Raw genomic sequence first — 19,981 nt, forward strand, 5'->3', positions numbered from 1 at the left:
GGGTTTTTATGTAACTCTGAAATCCTTGTGTGATCAAAATATGTATTGTACGGTACATGGGCCTGAACACCTAATATTTTAACCAAAGTTTTGGCATTTTAAAGTATTTATAAATAAAACACAATCAGATCGCAAAAGCATATGTCCAGATAAAGACTAATGTTTGGGGTTCCAAAGGCACAGGACCAATTGGTTTGTTACTCGAGCGTACTGTAAACCCAGAACCAATGGAATTATTCAGCATTTACATTTTTATAACAGGAGGGAGAATTTTACCTATGACCTCTGTCATGAATATAGGGGGAAGAGCAGCATAAAATCCCTCCTTGGCAGTTGTACTGGATTGCTTTACTTGTAAAGGGTTAAACAGTTCAAATAACCTAGTTGGCACCTGACCAGAAGGACCAATAAGGAAAGAAGATACTTTCAAATCTGCGGGGTAAGGATTTGTTTTGTTGTTCTGTGTGTTGTTCCCTCTCCGGATGGAGGGAGAAGCCAAGCAGGTACAATAGCTCCTGAAAAATATACCTGGAATAATCAATCTAAAACCACAGAAACTGTGAGTAGAGCAAGGAAATGCATTAGATTATCTTTTGTTTTGGTTTGTGAATTTCCCTATGCTACAGAGGTATTTTTAATCCTGTTTTTGTAACTGTGAAGCTGAGCCCAGAGGGGAATCCTCTGTGTTTTAAATCTTTTTATTACCCTGTAAAGTTACCTTCCATCCTGATTTTGCAGATGTGATTCTTTTACTTTTTTCTTTATATTAAGTTCTTTTTTAAAGAACCTGATTGATTTCAGTGTCCTAAAGACAAAGGGTCTGGTTGAGCTCACGTTGCTAAGGCAACTGGTTGGTATTTTATTCTCAAGCCTCCCCAGGAAAGGGGATGAAGGGGTTTGGGGGATATATTGGGGGGATCCTTGGGTAGTGCTTCTTTCACCTGTGTATAAACAGACTTAACATATTTCATTAATGCCTGACAGTGTTTTGCAGATATCATGGCTGTTTGGGCACATTCAAGCCCCCGCTCTTTCTTGGCTGTCAGCCAAGTCTTAGCTGGGAGCAGTGTCCTTGGGCGGGCCAGTGTCTTATCTTTGGACCAAACCTGCCAGCTACAGCGTTGAGTTAACTCATCCTCAGTTCTTTTTATTTTTATTTTTTTTCCTTTTTGGCTTCTTTTAACCTACAAAGGAAACTTTCACTTTCCACTCACACACCTTCATTCAAAAATGAACACAAATACATTGCCCATTATACAGCACTTTAGTCTTATTGTTCAATGTATGCCACATACACCCTTCTAGTAAAATGACTATTATAGAGCTTTAGAGCAACAAGCCAGGACAAGCACACACACACACTTTTGAGGAGTCCACTTGGTACAATCTCTGGTGTCCAATAGCTTTCCTCCCTCCCCAGCCCTCTGGCTAGAAATTAGAGGTAGCCAGAAGGATCCCATGTGTAATATGGGATCCTTAACCTTTCATGTCCTTGCTTCCAAAGACTGTTGGTGTGCAAATTTTAACAACAATTTTTAATTTAAAAGATCTGGTCAATGAAATTTCTTTTTCTTATGCAAATGTAGTAAACTTCAGTATATCACATTTTCCTGATATTATCCAAACACTTTGTATTTTGTAGTTGAATAAAACAAGTATCTGCATTTTGATTTAACCCTTCTATTTAGTTTTAAACTAAATTGTCCTATGAAAAATTAAACACAGCAATTCTGGCCACAAGACAAACATCACAAAACAGGACATAGAACACAGAACATAATTCCTATTGTGCCAGTAAATTCATGATATGTTGAATTGCTTTTCAGCTGGCATCAGTTTTCTCTGATTTTTTGAAAGTCAAAAAGAACATAGATCTACCCCTTCTGGGCAGTCAGTCATTGCTTAAAATATTTCCTTTTTATACAAATACCATTGTTAATTTCAGGCAAAACAGAGGAATTCCCCATATTTTCTTGTATTTGTTTCATAGGCAGCCCAGGTTTCAGTGGCTTCTACCTTATCAGTTAGGTAATTTACATTAAAACAGATGCTTTCCGGCTTGCTTTTGGATCCAAAGCTATCCACAGCTTAAAGATTCTTACTTAAAAAAGGACACAATTAACTTTACCAGACTTTTGATTGCCTTTTACTTTTAACTCCTACTTTTAACTCCTGCTTTCAAACACACAGTGATCTGAAAAGGAAGACACCACCTATTGTAGCCCCTTGGAGCCTAATAAGATTTTAATTAATGTGACGGGGCAAGGCCAGATGGCTATAGAAAAGTAGTGGGAGATAGAATCATAGAATATCAGGGTTGGAAGGGACCCCAGAAGGTCATCTAGTCCAACCCCCTGCTCAAAGCAGGACCAATTCCCAGTTAAATCATCCCAGCCAGGGCTTTGTCAAGCCTGACCTTAAAAACCTCTAAGGAAGGAGATTCTACCACCTCCCTAGGTAACGCATTCCAGTGTTTCACCACCCTCTTAGTGAAAAAGTTTTTCCTAATATCCAATCTAAACCTCCCCCACTGCAACTTGAGACCATTACTCCTCGTTCTGTCATCTGCTACCATTGAGAACAGTCTAGAGCCATCCTCTTTGGAACCCCCTTTCAGGTAGTTGAAAGCAGCTATCAAATCCCCCCTCATTCTTCTCTTCTGCAGGCTAAACAATCCCAGCTCCCTCAGCCTCTCCTCATAACTCATGTGTTCCAGTCCCCTAATCATTTTTGTTGCCCTTCGCTGGACTCTCTCCAATTTATCCACATCCTTCTTGAAGTGTGGGGCCCAAAACTGGACACAGTACTCCAGATGAGGCCTCACCAATGTCGAATAGAGGGGAACGATCACGTCCCTCGATCTGCTCGCTATGCCCCTACTTATACATCCCAAAATGCCATTGGCCTTCTTGGCAACAAGGGCACACTGCTGACTCATATCCAGCTTCTCGTCCACTGTCACCCCTAGGTCCTTTTCCGCAGAACTGCTGCCTAGCCATTCGGTCCCTAGTCTGTAGCTATGCATTGGGTTCTTCCGTCCTAAGTGCAGGACCCTGCACTTATCCTTATTGAACCTCATCAGATTCCTTTTGGCCCAATCTTCCAATTGGTCTAGGTCCTTCTGTATCCTATCCCTCCCCTCCAGCGTATCTACCACTCCTCCCAGTTTAGTATCATCCGCAAATTTGCTGAGAGTGCAATCCACACCATCCTCCAGATCATTTATGATGATATTGAATAAAACCGGCCCCAGGACCGACCCTTGGGGCACTCCACTTGATACCGGCTGCCAACTAGACATGGAGCCATTGATCACTACCCGTTGAGCCCGACAATCTAGCCAGCTTTCTACCCACCTTATAGTGCATTCATCCAGCCCATACTTCCTTAACTTGGTGACAAGAATACTATGGGAGACCGTGTCAAAAGCTTTGCTAAAGTCAAGAAACAATACATCCACTGCTTTCCCTTCATCCACAGAACCAGTAATCTCATCATAAAAGGTGATTAGATTAGTCAGGCATGACCTTCCCTTGGTGAATCCATGCTGGCTGTTCCTGATCACTTTCCTCTCATGCAAGTGCTTCAGGATTGATTCTTTGAGGACCTGCTCCATGATTTTTCCAGGAACTGAGGTGAGGCTGACTGGCCTGTAGTTCCCAGGATCTTCCTTCTTCCCTTTTTTAAAGATTGGCACTACATTAGCCTTTTTCCAGTCATCCGGGACTTCCCCGGTTCGCCACGAGTTTTCAAAGATAATGGCCAGTGGCTCTGCAATCACAGCCGCCAATTCCTTCAGCACTCTCGGATGCAACTCGTCCGGCCCCATGGACTTGTGCATGTCCAGCTTTTCTAAATAGTCCCTAACCACCTCTATCTCCACAGAGGGCTGGCCATCTCTTCCGCATTTTGTGATGCCCAGCGCAGCAGTCTGAGAGCTGACCTTGTTAGTGAAAACAGAGGCAAAAAAAGCATTGAGTACATTAGCTTTTTCCACATCCTCTGTCACTAGGTTGCCTCCCTCATTCAGTAAGGGGCCCACACATTCCTTGGCTTTCTTCTTGTTGCCAACATACCTGAAGAAACCCTTCTTGTTACTCTTGACATCTCTGGCTAGCTGCAGCTCCAGGTGCGATTTGGCCCTCCTGATAACATTCCTACATGCCCGAGCAATATTTTTATACTCTTCCCTGGTCATATGTCCAACCTTCCACTTCTTGTAAGCTTCTTTTTTATGTTTAAGATCCGCTAGGATTTCACCATTAAGCCAAGTTGGTCGCCTGCCATATTTACTATTCTTTCGACTCATCGGGATGGTTTGTCCCTGTAACCTCAACAGGGATTCCTTGAAATACAGCCAGCTCTCCTGGACTCCTTTCCCCTTCAAGTTAGTCCCCCAGGGGATCCTGGCCATCCGTTCCCTGAGGGAGTCGAAGTCTGCTTTCCTGAAGTCCAGATAGATATATTAGCTCCAGGCTAAACAAATCCCTGGTACCAGGTTAAGTGAAATGGAAGCTGCTTCAGGTTAATTAAGACACCTGGGTCCAATTAAGAACTTTCCAGAAGGCAGGGAGAATGCTAGGTTGATTGGGACACCTGAAGCCAATCAGGGACTGGCTGAAACTAGTTAAAAGCCTCCCAGCCAATCAGTTGGGTGTGCGTGTCAGGAGCTGTGGGAGGAAGTTGTGCTGTGGGAGAGGCTGAGTAGTACACACCATATCAGGCACAAGGAGGGAGGCCCTGAGGTCAGGGTGAAGTGGAGCTTGAGGAAGTGAGGGCTGCTGTGGGGCAAGTAGCCCAGGGAATTGTACATGTCATGTTTCTAAAAGGTCAGTTACCGTAGCTGATACTATTAGTGTCCCTGGAAATACCAACTGTGCCAAACAAAGCAAACGTAAAATATCAAGGGCAAAAGAGAGAGATGGTGTGCATGCTGTAGGGTTCTCCCCATCCTCAATTTTCCATTACAACTGTGACAGATTTTCATTACCAATTTGCCTGTGCATTAGTTGATCAGGCTAAGACCACAAGAACATAGGGCGGAGATGAAGAGAACACACCATGTGACTGAATTTAAAGCATTAATTAATAAAATAACAGTACTCAAGAGAAGAAAAAAACATTAATGCTCAAACCCTGACCCCGTTTTATACTCACAAAAACATTTCCCGGGCTGGCCAGGCCAGGGGGTAGGAGAGAGAGAGAGAGAGATGGGAGGTTATCCTGTGCACAAATTGTTCAGAGACACGTTGTAAAAATTTCCAACTTGCTTCTGCTTTTGGGAGGTATTCCAGTTCGGGCCAGCTGCCTGTGGCTTCTTTAGTGTCCTCAAACCACACCAGCTCCAGGGTTGCAAAGGCAGACTGTTGGGTCTCACCGGGTGGCTAATCTTCGCAAATGTAATCTCAGTCCTGCAACTTATTTGCCTTTGTTTTACCTTTGTCTATATTTTCTTCACAGCCAGCTGGGGCCGAAAGCAGGGTTTTTTTTGTGCTTGGCATGATCTATGTCAATTCTTGACCTTCAACGCAAAGCAGCTTTCTTCTTATCTCTAGGCCAAACTAACTTTTCAAATTAACCCGTTCCTTTCCCTCCTTGACTTCAGCCTTAACTAATTGGGAGTATAAAGAAGCTGAGGGGTTAACAAAAATAATTTGGGAGGCATCCTAATGCTTTACGTTTCGTTTTAAAGCCTGTACTTGAGTTTTTAATTTTTCCTGGGAGTCCTTTAGACTCTGCACCCGAGACTTGTGGAGTCTCCTTGTGGCTTCCTCTGAGGTGTATAATTTTATTTAAATCGAAGATACCTTCTAGTGGGAATTGTTTAGATGGATGTTCACGCATGTAAAGATTCTAATTTTAAGGGACAGGGGACAAGATGGATAGAGGCACACAACCCTAGACGCAGGCAGGCTGCTCGCCGGGCGATGCCATGCAGAGACAGCCCCCCTAGTCAGGCTCTTTTACCAATCCACTGAGGTGCAGTCCACCGGGCTTGCATTAGAGGCAGCCCTGGTTACGAGCCTTTGGCTTCTCAGGGTGCTCTGGGCATCTTCCGGTGACCCTCATTCACACTGATTCTCTCACTCTCTCTCTTTTACTTACACACACACACACACACACACACCCAAGGCCTCTATTCCTGCGTACCACGATGCATCTTTACCTTATGTTCAGACTTAATACAACCTTTCCCTTAGGTGAGGCGGTAACAACCCCTCAGTACCAGTACATTAAACTTATTGGGGGTGGAAAAACAGTTCCCCAGCACTGCTCTGTATCTGATCTTGCTGCACAATCAATAAGTTAGGATGGCGTAAGCCCAAAAGGGACAGACGGCCTCACAGGCAGTCCTCCTCTGATATCCCAATAGAGATTTCAAAAGGTCTCTTACCTCTTGTCAAGGTTCCTTCCCCACTCTGAACTCTAGGGTACAGATGTGGGGACCTGCATGAAAACCCCCTAAGCTTATTTTTACCAGCTTAGGTTAAAACTTCCCCAAGGTACAAATTATTTTACCTTTTGCCCTTGGACTTTATTGTTGCCACCACCAAGCGTCTAACAAATATATAACAGGGAAAGAGCCCGCTTGGAAACGTCTTTCCCCCCAAAATCTTCCACAAGCCCTACACCCCCTTTCCTGGGGAAGGCTTGATAAAAAATCCTCACCAATTTGCATAGGTGAACACAGACCCAAACCCTTGGATCTTAAGAACAATGAAAAAGCAATCAGGTTCTTAAAAGAAGAATTTTAATTGAAGAAAAAGTAAAAGAATCACCTCTGTAAAATCAGGATGGTAAATACCTTACAGGGTAATCAGATTCAAAACATAGAGAATCCCTCTAGGCAAAACCTTAAGTTACAAAAAGACACAAAACCAGGAATATACATTCCATTCAGCTCAGCTTATTTTATCAGCCATTTAAACAAAACAGAATCTAATGCATATCTAGTTAGATTACTTACTAAGTTCTAAGACTCCCTTCCTTTTCTGTTCCCGGCAAAAGCATCACACAGACAGAGAGAGCCTTTGTTTCTCCCCCCTCCAGCTTTGAAAGAATCTTGTCTCCTCATTGGTCATTTTGGTCAGGTGCCAGCGAGGTTATCTTAGCTTCTTAACCCTTTACAGGTGAAAGTGTTTTTCCTCTGGCCAGGAGGGATTTTAAAGGTGTTTACCCTTCCCTTTATATTTATGACACCTCTATTGTGGCACCATGGGGTTTGAAAGGGAATGATCCATAGCAGCTGCCATTGTCTCAGCAGGCGTTGCCATCCCGGACGAGCCCCCAGATTGTCAGAGAAAAACACAGTTCTCACTCTCAGGTTGGGTGCAGCAAGTCAGATACACTTTATTATCTCAAGCAATTGCACAGAGGGAGAGAGTGCACTAGGACACAGGGTTTCCCCCACCTAGTCAGGTCTCTCTAAGATAAACAATTAGAGCAAGTATTTATACCTTTATTACAGACAATAATAAGCAACAACTGCATATTGTTTATACATATTCCTTCATGATCTCTTATTTTTCTCACCATTTCTCTTAGTCTGCATTCTATTCTTATCTCATACAAGGTCACAACAGCCTCTTTCACAGTTGTTTTCCACTCGCTTCGCACTATCCCCGCTTCTACAAATTTCACGTTAATAAAGCTAGAGTTAGCCTGACTCCTGCTCATTTCAGAGGCCTGCATCCAAATTCTCTTTATCTACTTCCACAGTAGGGATTCCAAGTGACCCTTCCCTGAATTTTTGTGTAAATTACTTGGTGGTGGCAGCAATATACCGTCCAAGGACAAGGAAGGGAATTTGTGCATTGAAGAAGTTTTAATCTAAACTGGTAGAATATAACCTTAGGGGGTCTTTCATGTGAGTCCCCACATCTGTACCCCAAAGTTCAGAGTGTGTGTGAGGTGGTATCCTGACAACCTCTAAAAGTGCATGTGTTTTGTGCAAGTATAACCTCTGAGAAATTTTCAAATGCTCTCTGTTTTATCTGATGGAATTGTTTGCTAGATTTACATTACATGTATGAACGTTGTTAAAGAAAGTGTTGTTTCTCATTTAAGAAGAATTGACATAAATGATGAGATGTTATATTGTGCTCTTCTGGGATACTCATTTCTTCCTCTGCATCCTTTCTGTAGCTCAGAGTTTCCCCATTCTTATTCCTTACACTATACCTCCTAATCCAAGATACCCTCCTCTGTTGCAGTGACCTTTTCTTCTGGGCAAAGAGGAACAAATGGGGCTCCATTCAGCATCCATTAACAGAGTCTTTTAATGGGTTGGAGCGATTTCCAGTGAGAAATAAGATCCTGCCTATTACTACCTGTGACAAATTAGTATGTGTATTTTTATCAAACTACAAACTCAATTTTGTTCTGCAAGTACCTGTGCTAGAATACACCCCTATATTCACACCATACACACTACTGTAATAATCTTTGTACAAAGTATGCCTTGTAAGCTATCCTTTGAAAAGTCATAATTTGCTGGTCATTATTGTTCTGGTACAATATGTGTGGTAGCATTGTATGTGAAGTTATAAGATTCCCTTGAATGATGTAATTAACACATGTTCCAAACCACACAGCCCTGCTCAAATAGAAGTTGGCAAAGAAGGTCTGTCCTAAACAAAGGAATGTGTGGTCTGCTTAATTTGTATTTAAGCAGTCATCAAGCAGAAAGGGAAGACAAAGAAGTTAAAACAGATGAAAAAAACAGCAGGGAAGATCCTTCCACATAGACTTTTTGACTCCTGGTTCTCAGCTGGAAATATTTTTCAAGAGGGGGACAGAAACTATAAAAGGAAGGACAAATACCCTAGGGCACTCCCTCTCCCTCCCTGTCACTTGAATTTACTGCACCTGAAGAGACAAAGGAAGCAGCCATTGGACTTTGGGGAAGGGTCCTGACCTGAGCGTTTGGTGAGTAATCTGCTGGAGCATATGGAGAGAAACTTTGCTTGAATTTAACATAGTTTGTTAAGTTAGGCACTAGTAAGAGTTTTATCTTTATTTTTCTTTTAACCATTTCTGACTTTTATGCCTCATTACTTGTACTCACTTAAAATCTCTCTTTGTAGTTAATAAACTTGTTTTTATTGTTTTAATCTAATCCAGTGTGTTCAAGATGAAGTGTCTTGGTGACCCCATCTGGGGTAACAAATGGTGTGCGTATTATTCTCTCAAAGGAATAATAGGCTCAATATATTTGCTCTGCCCAGGAGGTGCTGGGTAGTACATATGTTTCTAGGGGAAAATCTGAGACTGGTAGTATATGGTAAACTTTAAGGCTGATAAGAGTCAAGGTGTGGCTGGCTGACTGCAGCACACACAAATGTAGCTGGAAGTGATTTATATGCTGGAGGCTGTTTGTGAGCAGTAAGGCATTGTAAAGGGCACCCCAGGTTACAGAGCCGGAGGGACATAGCTACTCATTGGTCTGGGTTGTACCCTGGTATGTCACACCACCATTTGGATTGTAAGTCTATGCATACCTCCAGTTTTGCTTTTTACCCTCCATATTGTGCTGAAAGCTTCATAGAGGTATCAGAAGAAATTTTTGCATCAAGCAGAAGGCTAAAAATGCAGAGCAATCAAGGGTCATTAACCTGGAAGGTCTCCACTTAAATGCAAATACCATAAGACAGACAATGAGCTAGCTTTCACCCAAGGAATCAGTTTATCTAGGTGAGCTTATCAACAGCTCATCTGATGAGGAACTTGAAGTCACTGAGGAGAATCACCAGATGGGGAAGGAGGGTTTGGAACATTAAGAGGTTGTTTTAGCAGCCCTTGGAGAGAGGGGAGCAGATCAGGACCAGCAGTAGACAAGGCTGAACTTGAGGAGAGGAGGAATCTTGGATCCTTGAAAAGACACTGACCAAATGCCACAGGGATTTTGAGTGGTGAGGAAATTGTGGCAGTGATCTGCATTCAAGTTTTCTTGTTTTTCCATAGATCTGTAATTTCTTGTACTGTCTAAGAGTGAAGTGGGTGTGTGTTCAGAAATTCCTTTTGCAAAGTCTGTGTGTAACCTGCATTTCCTGTAATCTAGTCCCGGAAGAGGGAAACAGAAAACCAGAGGATGCAACAGCTACAGGGGAGGCTTAGGAAAGCTGGCACCAGTTTTGGAGCTTAGACAATTGGACTATGGCATCCCCATTACCAAAAGGGAGTGTCAGCCATGGGGTCTGAACCTGGCCAGTGGGTTGAGAGACCCAGAGCTAGAGAGATGGTGCTTCAACTCTGCCTAGAAAGTCAAGAGCACATGGGACCCAAAGTTTGGGTCCAGTATAGCAGCCTGATGAGTCTCCACCAGGAGGAGCTCCCCAGGGTTAGAAGAGCAGCCCTTTTCAGGGATTTAGTGTGTTGCCCCCATAGCAGTTTTTGGTCTGTGCGATCTCTGAGACACGTATATTATGTCCTGAAAATCCAACCTTTGTTTCTTGGATGATAGTTCAGAGAGCTATTAGGTATGCCAGCCCTGAAATCCTCACTCTGTAGTTTTAGAAAGCACATATTTGTTCATGACATTTTTTTGCTGATATATTCTCTTGTCCATGTGAAATAGGGTTTGTTACAGCACTGAAGTGAAAACTTTGCATTCCAGGCTCTAGCTTCCAGTAAGAACTCTAAGAAAGCCATCATCTGTCAGTTCTGGAGAACTCTACAGTGACATGTAATATTTGAAATAGGACACTGCGATGCAGAACACAGTGATATTTTTTTTTATCAACTTAAACTGGTCATACCCTGTCCCAGACCCTTTCAATCCAGGATTGTGATTACAGCATACAGTTTTGTTCAGTCTTGTACTACATAATTCAGAACTGGATTTGTGCTTGGATTTTCCTTTACTCATGGAAATGTGGGGCGGCCACCTCCTTGCTCTCACAGAAGGATCTCTCTTTGGATTTTGGGCAAATGTCTGCACAGGGATATGTGGCTCTTACTTTATGGGCACCAGATCACCCTTGTATAATTCTGATCTCATGATCAAATACCTGTAACGCTTCAATAACGAAGTATAAGATGCATGAAGAAACTCAGGATATCATCTGCCCTAGAATTTCTCAATAGGGTGTGTATAGTTACTGAATTTTGAAATACTTTAGACCCTCAGTCATCCAATTCTTACAGGAAATAATTTTGTAAGTGGACAAAATGATGTAGTTAAGCAATAATCCAAGTGTACACCATGGGGAAAATACCATACACATGCTTCATGCTGAATTAGGAGTTCACCACCTTTCTTGTCACTGTCAAACAAGACCAGAAAAGAGAACGCCTAACACTGATGAAATCCTTGTCAATTGGAGACTCTACCTTTGCTTCCTATAATTGGTAACTAAAGGGCATTTTTCACGTGTGTTAGACACATGTATTTTTGTCCCTTGGTTACAATGTTTGCCATAGAAGAGTCTTTGGCTGTCTGAATATAAGTCTGTAATAAAGAAACGTGGCATTTCAAAAGCACCTGAGAGACTTAGAAACACAAATCGCTTTGAAAGTCAGTTTAACTTGTGCTTCTAAGTAACATAGGCCCAAATTTTAAAGATATCTAGGCATTGCTGCACTCAACATCACAACAGCCAACTGATTTAGGATCTTAAAAGATTTAAATCCTAAAACAGCTAGCCTTTGCGATACTGAGCACAGAAATTCCTAGATAGGTTTAAAAATCTGGGCCGTAGGCACCCTAGAAAATCCCACTCAAAATATTTCTTCTCAGAAAGATTGATTTGCAGTACACTTTTTTTCTTCTTTCAGCATTTACCTTTTAAACTTTTCCTATGTGTTTTACTTTATCCTGAAGAGTTTATACTCTAAGGGCCTGTTTTTTTTGCCACCCTTATCCATGTTGTCATACCTAACTTGAATTGTCAAACCAAGGGGAGTAAACATGATAAAATCTGGCCCCAAGAAGACAAGCAACATATCGTGGTTGGAAGAGAGTTATAGTCAATGTAACTTTTGTATAAAACATTTATTTATTTATTTATTACTACATATCAGCTATCCCAACAGTCCTTCAGCATATGAACTACTAGTTGGCTAATTCCTTGTAGATCTCACAGAAGAGAGGAGAGAGTTGGAGGGGAGGGCAGTAACAATATGGTCAGTTCAGGGGGATACCATATGCGGATGGGGTGATGTGGATTAAGAAATCAAGACTGTATCCATCTAATCTTGTGTTAATTTTGAACTGCAATACAGTGTTCAATTTCTAAAATTGTTATATTTTGTATAATCAGTTGGATTGCAGTGGATGTTGCAGCTGCCCCCCCTGAACCTATTGACCTAAGCCATACCCAAATAACTGAAGCTCTGCTCTCTGTTTCCAATTCATTAGCACTGCCTTTAACATCACTAGAATAATAAGTGCTATTGAACTAACTTCTTGTGTTCAAGAGGCCTCAGAACTAATAGCTCTAATTCATTTTCCTCTTTTTACACAGACCTACTTTCTTACATGGGCAGTATCTGGGGAACAATGGATTTCTTCAGACTTTATTTAATGATGCATCAGAACATGGATTTTTTTCTCATTATGATCTCCTAATTGGATTTAGAGAGTAGACCTGTGATTGCTAAAGTAGATTAAAATACAAATAATAAACTGACTTTTGACACCAGCATATTTTGTTTCAGTAAAAATCTTCCTGGGTAAGATTAAAGTCTCTCAGATGTTTCCCATGTTTGTCTTCTCATGTCATAACTGGTAACAGCAGCCAACACAATGCTGTTACTGTAGTATTTCAGCCATAACAGTTCAAAGGCACCTAACTGTATTTCAGGATTAATTGAGAGGCAAACAATATTTTTATATACTTTAGGAAAATGAAAACTTGCAAAACCGGTGTTCCGTGTTGCTAAAATATAGGTCAGTGCTACTGACTGACTGTGTCCTTTGCAACAGTTTGGTATTATCAGTGCAAATAATCAAACAGTAGCTATAGGCACAGAGCCTTTATTGACTTGCACCTGCCCAGTCCAATGGAAAGGCTGAAATCAGTCCAGACTTTGCTAATTTCCAATTATAGCCAAAGGCTATGACAGAGATTATATCATCAGGCAAGTTACTGTTAAACCCATGTTCTCCTTGAGGATCAGTAAAACACTTTGAAAACAAGAGATGGGCTTTGAAATTTAGATTTTTTTTTGGTGGTGGTCTAAAAATAATCTGGTGTTTTAGAGAATAAAACTAAGGCCCTGTTAAACAACCAGAGAACCTCTATGGAAAACCAATGGGTTGTTACAATGTCTCAAATCTCTTAGCTTGGTGGTGTTATACCAATAAAATAAAAACCAGCAGGATCTTATTAAAGGGAAAAAGGCAAAATACCACATTTATTGTGAATACAGAAAGAATCATAGTAAGCAGTTAGTTATAGCTATAACATTCCATTCAATTTCATATTTATTCACACACACACACACACACAGGTTCTGCAAGGTTGTTATCATAGTTACCAGCCTTAGAGTTGCTCATGCCAAGCCACTGGCCAGGGCCTTGTCAGATGCTCAACTGATGCTCCTGGAAGTTGGTTTGCAGAATCAGACCCCAAAGTTCTCAGTTTCTAGAGTTTATTTTTATAGGAATTTCTTCCTATGCCAGTCTATGGGAATTGCTTCATCATGCTGTTGCTGAATCAATCAGCAGATAGCACATTCCTGACGGCTCCGTGCTGCTAGATGTTATCTTGTTCTTTGGTTCTCCCATTCTTGAGGCTGTTGGGTGGATTCCAGTCTGCCCTCCGGGGGGGGGGGGGGTGGTCCTCTGGTTATTACCACTTGACACCTTCTTCAGTTGATCAACACTGGATTCTTAGGCTGGCACCTCCCTGATCATTCATTTATTGTCCACACCAAGCATCCATCCACATACATCCTCTATCTCTATTTTAATCACAATTGTTAATACAACAAAAGGGCGGGGAGTCTCTGGGTGCTGTTTCTGTTGTTAGAGTATTGCTTTGAGTCTCTCTCTCTTGTGAATTGCTTTGAGAACAGACTCTGTCTTAGAATGTACTAACACAATTAGCAGCTTGCAAGTTTCACACATAGAGGGAGAGAAACAGTACCAAAAACCAAGAGACCTCTTAATTAGTAATACCCTGCAATTTAAACTCTGGGGAATCAAACTCATTTGTGATTTTAATACAGAACTTCTTTAATATGATCCAGCATAATCCCCCTTTTGACACTAAGATTTATAATCGTCAATGTCACTTTCTGTGTAGCCTATTCAAGAGAAGGTACTGTGAGGCAATTTGAGTTTGTGATTCCAGTTCATGCCATATACATGATCCTAGCGATGTATCTTTACTACAAGGTTCTGGGGCAACAGGCAAGGTGAGGCACACCCACTTTTGAGGAGTCCATTCGGTATAACCTCTAGTGTCCAATAGCTTCCCTCCCTCCCCAACCCACTGGCTTGAGGTCCAGGGTAGCCAGAAGGATCCCATGTGTAATATGGGGAGTGGGTTAACCTTCAATACCTTTGCCTCCAGGGACATTGGTGTGCAATTTTGACAACAATTTCTCCCATTAACAAGTCTGGTTATACAATACTGGAAATGTATTGCATCCATTCATATTGATAAGTATCAAACAATGATCTCTTTCTTTGTTTTAACAAATGCATCAAACCCTTAATATTTCCCAATATGATCCAGAACATTTTGTCTTCCAAAGTAGCTAGTGCAAGTATCTGCATTTCAGTGCATCCCATAGCTACGGCTGTGTAGTTTCCTATTTCTAAATTTTTTTTTTTCTTATGGATAAGCCATGTGGTAGTATTAAGCCATTACCAAAGATTCCATTGGCCTTTTAGGTTACCCAGACCAATTTGGACGAAGTCTACATTGGCATGTACTTGTTTTTGCATCAGGCTGTCCTGTAGCTGGGACAGAGAGCTTAATTTATTTTTAAGTACCTGCAGGTCTTCAGTATTTTTTTTTTAAACACACAACAGTGCTAGCAACAAGACAAAACACAAGACAAAACACAGAACACAAAACACAATTTCTATTGTGACCGTAGGTTCATGGTATTGGGTTGCTCTTCAGCTGGCATCAGCTTTTCCTGATTTTCTGAAAGACAAAAAGAACATGTTTCTACCCCTTTTGGGGTGGCAGATTATTGCTTAAAATATTTCTTTTACAAATACCCTTTCTGATTGTAGGCAAAACGGAGGAATTGCCCCCACATTTTCCTGTTTTTGTTCTATAGGCAGGCCAGGTTTCAATGGCTTCTATCTTTTAAGGGTTATGAGGAAATTATCCCACTGTTTAGTCATTAAATCCCTGAGGTGGAGTACCTCAGTTTCCCTTCTTATACAGTGGACCAAGTTTATAATGTTTTTCCTGCTGTGTTAAGCTTTAAGTTTATTTACAGGTAATAGCTGAGAAGCATCATTACTATACAACCTTAAAGGGTTTTTCCAAAAATCATACACACTGTACGTTGTTACAGGGGTACTTATCATTAAATTTATTAAAATTATCTTGTTATCCCATGCCTTTTATTTAGACAATTTGTTTGCTGACCAGGTATGTCCTTTATCTGCAGCTCCTTTGTGCTGCTAGTTCTTTCCTTCCTTTATCATTTAGGTAATTTGCATTTTCACAGACGCTTCCTGCTTTTGGATTTAAAGCCATCAGCAGCTCAGAGACTATCTTAAAAGGGACACAATCAACTTTCACCAGAGTTTTGATTACTTTTAACTTCTGCTTCCGAAACACACAGCAATCTGAAAAAGAAAACCCAACCTATTGTAAAAAGAAAAGGAGGACTTGTGGCACCTTAGAGACTAACCAATTTATTTGAGCATTTATTTGACCAACCTATTGTGGCTCCCTTTGAAACCCTAATAGCATTAAGTAGCCATTTTAAGGCTCAGTGTTTCTAACATTGCTTCTTTTTATTTTGTGCACCTCATCCCTGCTGTTGCTTCAGAGGGGCACTGTCTTTTTTTAATTTCTTATTTATTAATTTTTTTACTACAGCTCTCATCTGCTATTTTGTTACAAAAACAAACAAACAAACAAAAACCAACCAACCAAACAAAAAGAATCCAAATTTTTTTTTTCTATTCTCCTGATTTTGACTGCCCTGCTGCGGCCACAACTTAAAAACATTTTAAATTTTGTAAAGCATTGAGTTACCTTTTAAGGGTTAAATGCCAAATCCCAAAGCCAAACAACACTAATTACCTGTGTCTAGCAAAAAGGTCTGTCAGTTTTGCAACTTTGAATTAAAAAGTCAAATGAATTTTTAGTGGCATTATTTAAAACAAAACCAAAACCAATTGGTCCTTAGAACTTTACATATTTACACACACACAGATAGATACATACACATTTTCTTTTCCTTAACATCCCTTCCACACTGTGTGTTTTTTTTTTTTTTTTTTTACATCTTACATTCCCTTTATACATTTGAGGCAGCTAAGTTCCAATAGAACCCCCTTATGTTAGCAAAATTTGACTTTTAGCAAATTTGACTAAATTGTCCAGTCAAATGATTTTAATCAGATAGTTTATTTTTGCCTGGCTAATTTACAGACATTCCTTTGGAAAAGGGCCCATTTTTCCTTCAGAATAGTTGCAAAGAAACCAAGAATGCTCTTTCTCTAATACATTTCCTTTTAAACATTTTCACAAAGTTTAGCTGCTTAATTCCCTTAATTCAGCTGGCTTTGGGTATTTGTAGCCAGCACCTTTCAATTGTCTGCTCCCTTTTCCGTTTGTGCCTTTTCCTCTTTAGATGAGGACAAGCGGAGGTAAGAATCCTTACATGCCTCCCACAACAACCAAATTGCTGCTGCATCTCTTTTGGCAGCACTAGAAGGTTTGTATATGAGGATACACTGAGCCAATCTATCCTCCAGGTCCAAAACAGTGCAGACATCAGCTAGGGCTTGTTTAGTCCAAGGACTGTGCCCAAATTTTTGAAGGATTTGTTTAAAAGGTGTAATTTTTTTTTTTTTTAAACAAAAGGTGAGGTTGGAGTTCCTTCTGACTCCATTCCTCCCTCTGGTACTGGCTTACCCTGTTTTCTTTTAAACATTTTAACATGGATATTTCAATCTCTTTGTCACTCCTGGTATTACTTAGCAAGTGACACAGCCTAGATTCTGAAATCATAGCTTAATCTATGCGTTTTCCCCCTGCTACCTTCCCGGAGGCCAGCAGGTCCCCTGCTACCTTCCCGGAGGCCAGCAGGTCTGGTTAACCTAATAAAAATGCCTACCTCAACAGAGCTGGCGGTGTGCACACCAATATTTACAATAACTGAGTTTTTTTACCAATATTCCCCCTTTCGCAATTCTTCACTGAAATAGGCACAGAATTGAGCCTACAGTGAATAAGACGGGCCTGGGAAGGGGTAAGACCTTGCTAAATTAAGTCAGTACATCTTCCCAAAAAGCTTTGCTGTTCAACAAAGCTGCATAGTGGACAGTGGAACACAGCAAGGACATGGAACAGGCAAACAACTTCTCTCTATAGAACCTTCCATGGATCACAAGTGAGAGACCTCCTTTCTATTGATTCATAGTAGAATCATTAGACTAGTGTTGGATCATATTGAAGTTCTGTATTAAAATCACAAATGAGTTTGATTTTTCCATAGTTTAAATTCCAGGGTATTACTAATTAAGAGGGAAGTCTCTTGGTTTTTGGCTGCTAATTGTGTTAGTACATCATAAGACAGAGTCTGTTCTCAAAGCAATACTTTGTAACAACAGAAACAGCACACAGAGACTCCCCGCCCTTTTGTTGTATTTATCTCACTTTGTTAACAACTGTGATTAAAATAGAGATAGAGGATGTATGTGGATAGATGCTTGGTGTGGACAATAAATGAATGATCAGGGAGGTGCCAGCCTAAGAATCCAGTGTTGATCAGCAGAAAAAGGTGTCAAGTGGAAACAACCAGAGGACCTCCCCCCAAACCCCCCCCACTCCCGGAGGGCAGACTGGAATCCACCCAACAGCCTCAAGGATGGGAAAACCGAAGAACAAGATAACATTTGGCAGCAGGGAGCTGTCAGGAATGTGTCTGTTGATTTAGCAACAGCATGATGAAGCTATTCCCATAGACTGGTATAGGAATAAATTCCAATAAAAATGGACTCTAGAAACTGAGAACTTTGGGGTCTGATTCTGCAAACCAACTTCCAGGAGCATCAGATGAGCATCTGACAAGGCCCTGCTCCCTCCTTCTGTCCAGTCCACCTGGCCAGTGGCTTGGAACAAGCAACTCTAAGCTGGTAACTATGATAACAACCTTGCAGAACCTGTGTGTGTGTGTATGTATGAATGAATGAATGAATGTGTGAATAAATATGAGATTGAATGGAATGTTATAGCTATAACTAACTGCTTACTATGATTCTTTCTCTATTCACAATAAATGTGGCATTTTGCCTTTTCCCCTTTAATAAGATCCTGTTGGTTTTTATTTTATTGGTATAACACTAGGGCTGCCACTAGTCACCCTTAGTATTTTGCCAGGAGGCTGGTGAGGGGTACACGGAATTAGAAAGTGTTCTGGCAGGGATATAAGGATGAGAGTCACTGGCCTGTATTATGCAAGTCAAACACTAGGGGATCTAATGCCCCCTTTGGCCTTGAATCTTTCTATAAGTGGGAACTGTGTACAATGTGGAAAAATGGAGGGGGAAGGAATACAGGCAGAGATGGTGCTAGGAATGGAGAGAGAAGGGAAAAGAAATGGGAATTTTTAGGTAATAATACAGTGAAAGTGTCATTTAAATTATATTAATCTTGCTGAGGTCAGAATTAAGATTGTTCAATACAGTGTGACGGTGGAGAGTTGGATGTGTGTAACATTACTGGGTTTTAAAGGGAGTTTGTTGAGCAAATGATGAACATATGTGAGCGCATCTAGATGTAATGGTGTGTACCTGATAGGGTGTGTGGACTGTGATTGGCTTCGGTCCTAAATCCTATCTGGTGATTGCCATGCTTTTAGCAATCACATTTATGAAATGCGTTACCCTAGTATGCATTCACCATTTTATGTAGTGTGAATGTGTCTGTCTAGCCAAATAACAAAATATGATACAACTAAATACTAAAGTCAAGAGCGGCCTGACTTACGGTAAAGCTGTCCTATGCTATTGTTGAATATCTTCCTGGTTTTAAACACTTAATTAGAAAACTTCACCCAGCATTGCCAAGAAATGGAAAAGAAACTAAACAACAGACAGTGGAAAACGCATGCACTAAAGAAGCAGTTTGCAAACTTCTTGAGCTGAGTCCCCCTCTTTGAGTTACAATTTTTGGTTGTGTGTGCCCCCGCAGATAAAAATATAAACAGACACATACAAAGTATGCGTGATAGCCCATATCTTACCGATACCTGTAAGTTTCATATACACAGATACTCACAAATGGCACACCCAAAGTTTGCAGCACGCTGCTTCTACGTTGACTACCTGTCAAGGATCTCTGGGTTTTCAGGGTGGGGGAAGGTGCATGCAAAGGTCTCTGGGGGTAGAGCCAGTACTGGGCATGCAGATGTCCGGGAGCGGAAATTAGCATGGCCATGGCAGATGTTGACACTGACTCAGTGGTGTTGGAACAATTTGTACGGTGGGGGTGCTGAAAGCCATTGAACAAAACTGTAAACCCTATACATGATGGAAACCACTTCAAGCCAGGGGGTGCTTCTGCACCCCTAGTTCCAGCTCTAGGTTGCCCACTGAGGTGAGTTGGGGGTGGTAGTGGCACTCCTTCCCTACCCCCCCGGGGGCTAGCACAGGCCCTGCCATGCGGGGCTGGCATAAGCCGCCAGTGTTGCTGCTCGCCCCCCCCCCCCATGTTATTCCAGGCTCCCCTTGGAGTGTACACCCTGCAGCTTGAAAACCTCCGCACTAAAGCAGTATCTCGAGCTAGTACGCTCCCTTTGTTGGCACTGTAGGGAACTGTTGTTAGAAAATATC

The 19,981-nt window shown here is 41.3% G+C and overlaps 1 long non-coding RNA gene across 2 annotated transcripts; it reads left to right on the forward strand.

Moving 5' to 3' along the window:
- The first annotated feature begins 472 nt into the window (after window positions 1-472).
- On the forward strand, window positions 473-12,639 carry LOC140909020 (uncharacterized). Of its 2 annotated transcripts, XR_012158052.2 has the most exons (4): window positions 473-559; window positions 8,214-8,343; window positions 8,595-8,928; window positions 12,465-12,639. It is a non-coding gene; the product is annotated as an uncharacterized LOC140909020 (long non-coding RNA). The 2 variants fall into 2 exon arrangements; XR_012158051.2 differs by lacking the exon at window positions 8,214-8,343.
- Window positions 12,640-19,981: the final 7,342 nt, after the last annotated feature.

This window comes from Lepidochelys kempii, chromosome 3, assembly GCF_965140285.1.
Source record: "Lepidochelys kempii isolate rLepKem1 chromosome 3, rLepKem1.hap1, whole genome shotgun sequence".
Classification (NCBI taxonomy): domain Eukaryota; kingdom Metazoa; phylum Chordata; order Testudines; family Cheloniidae; genus Lepidochelys; species Lepidochelys kempii.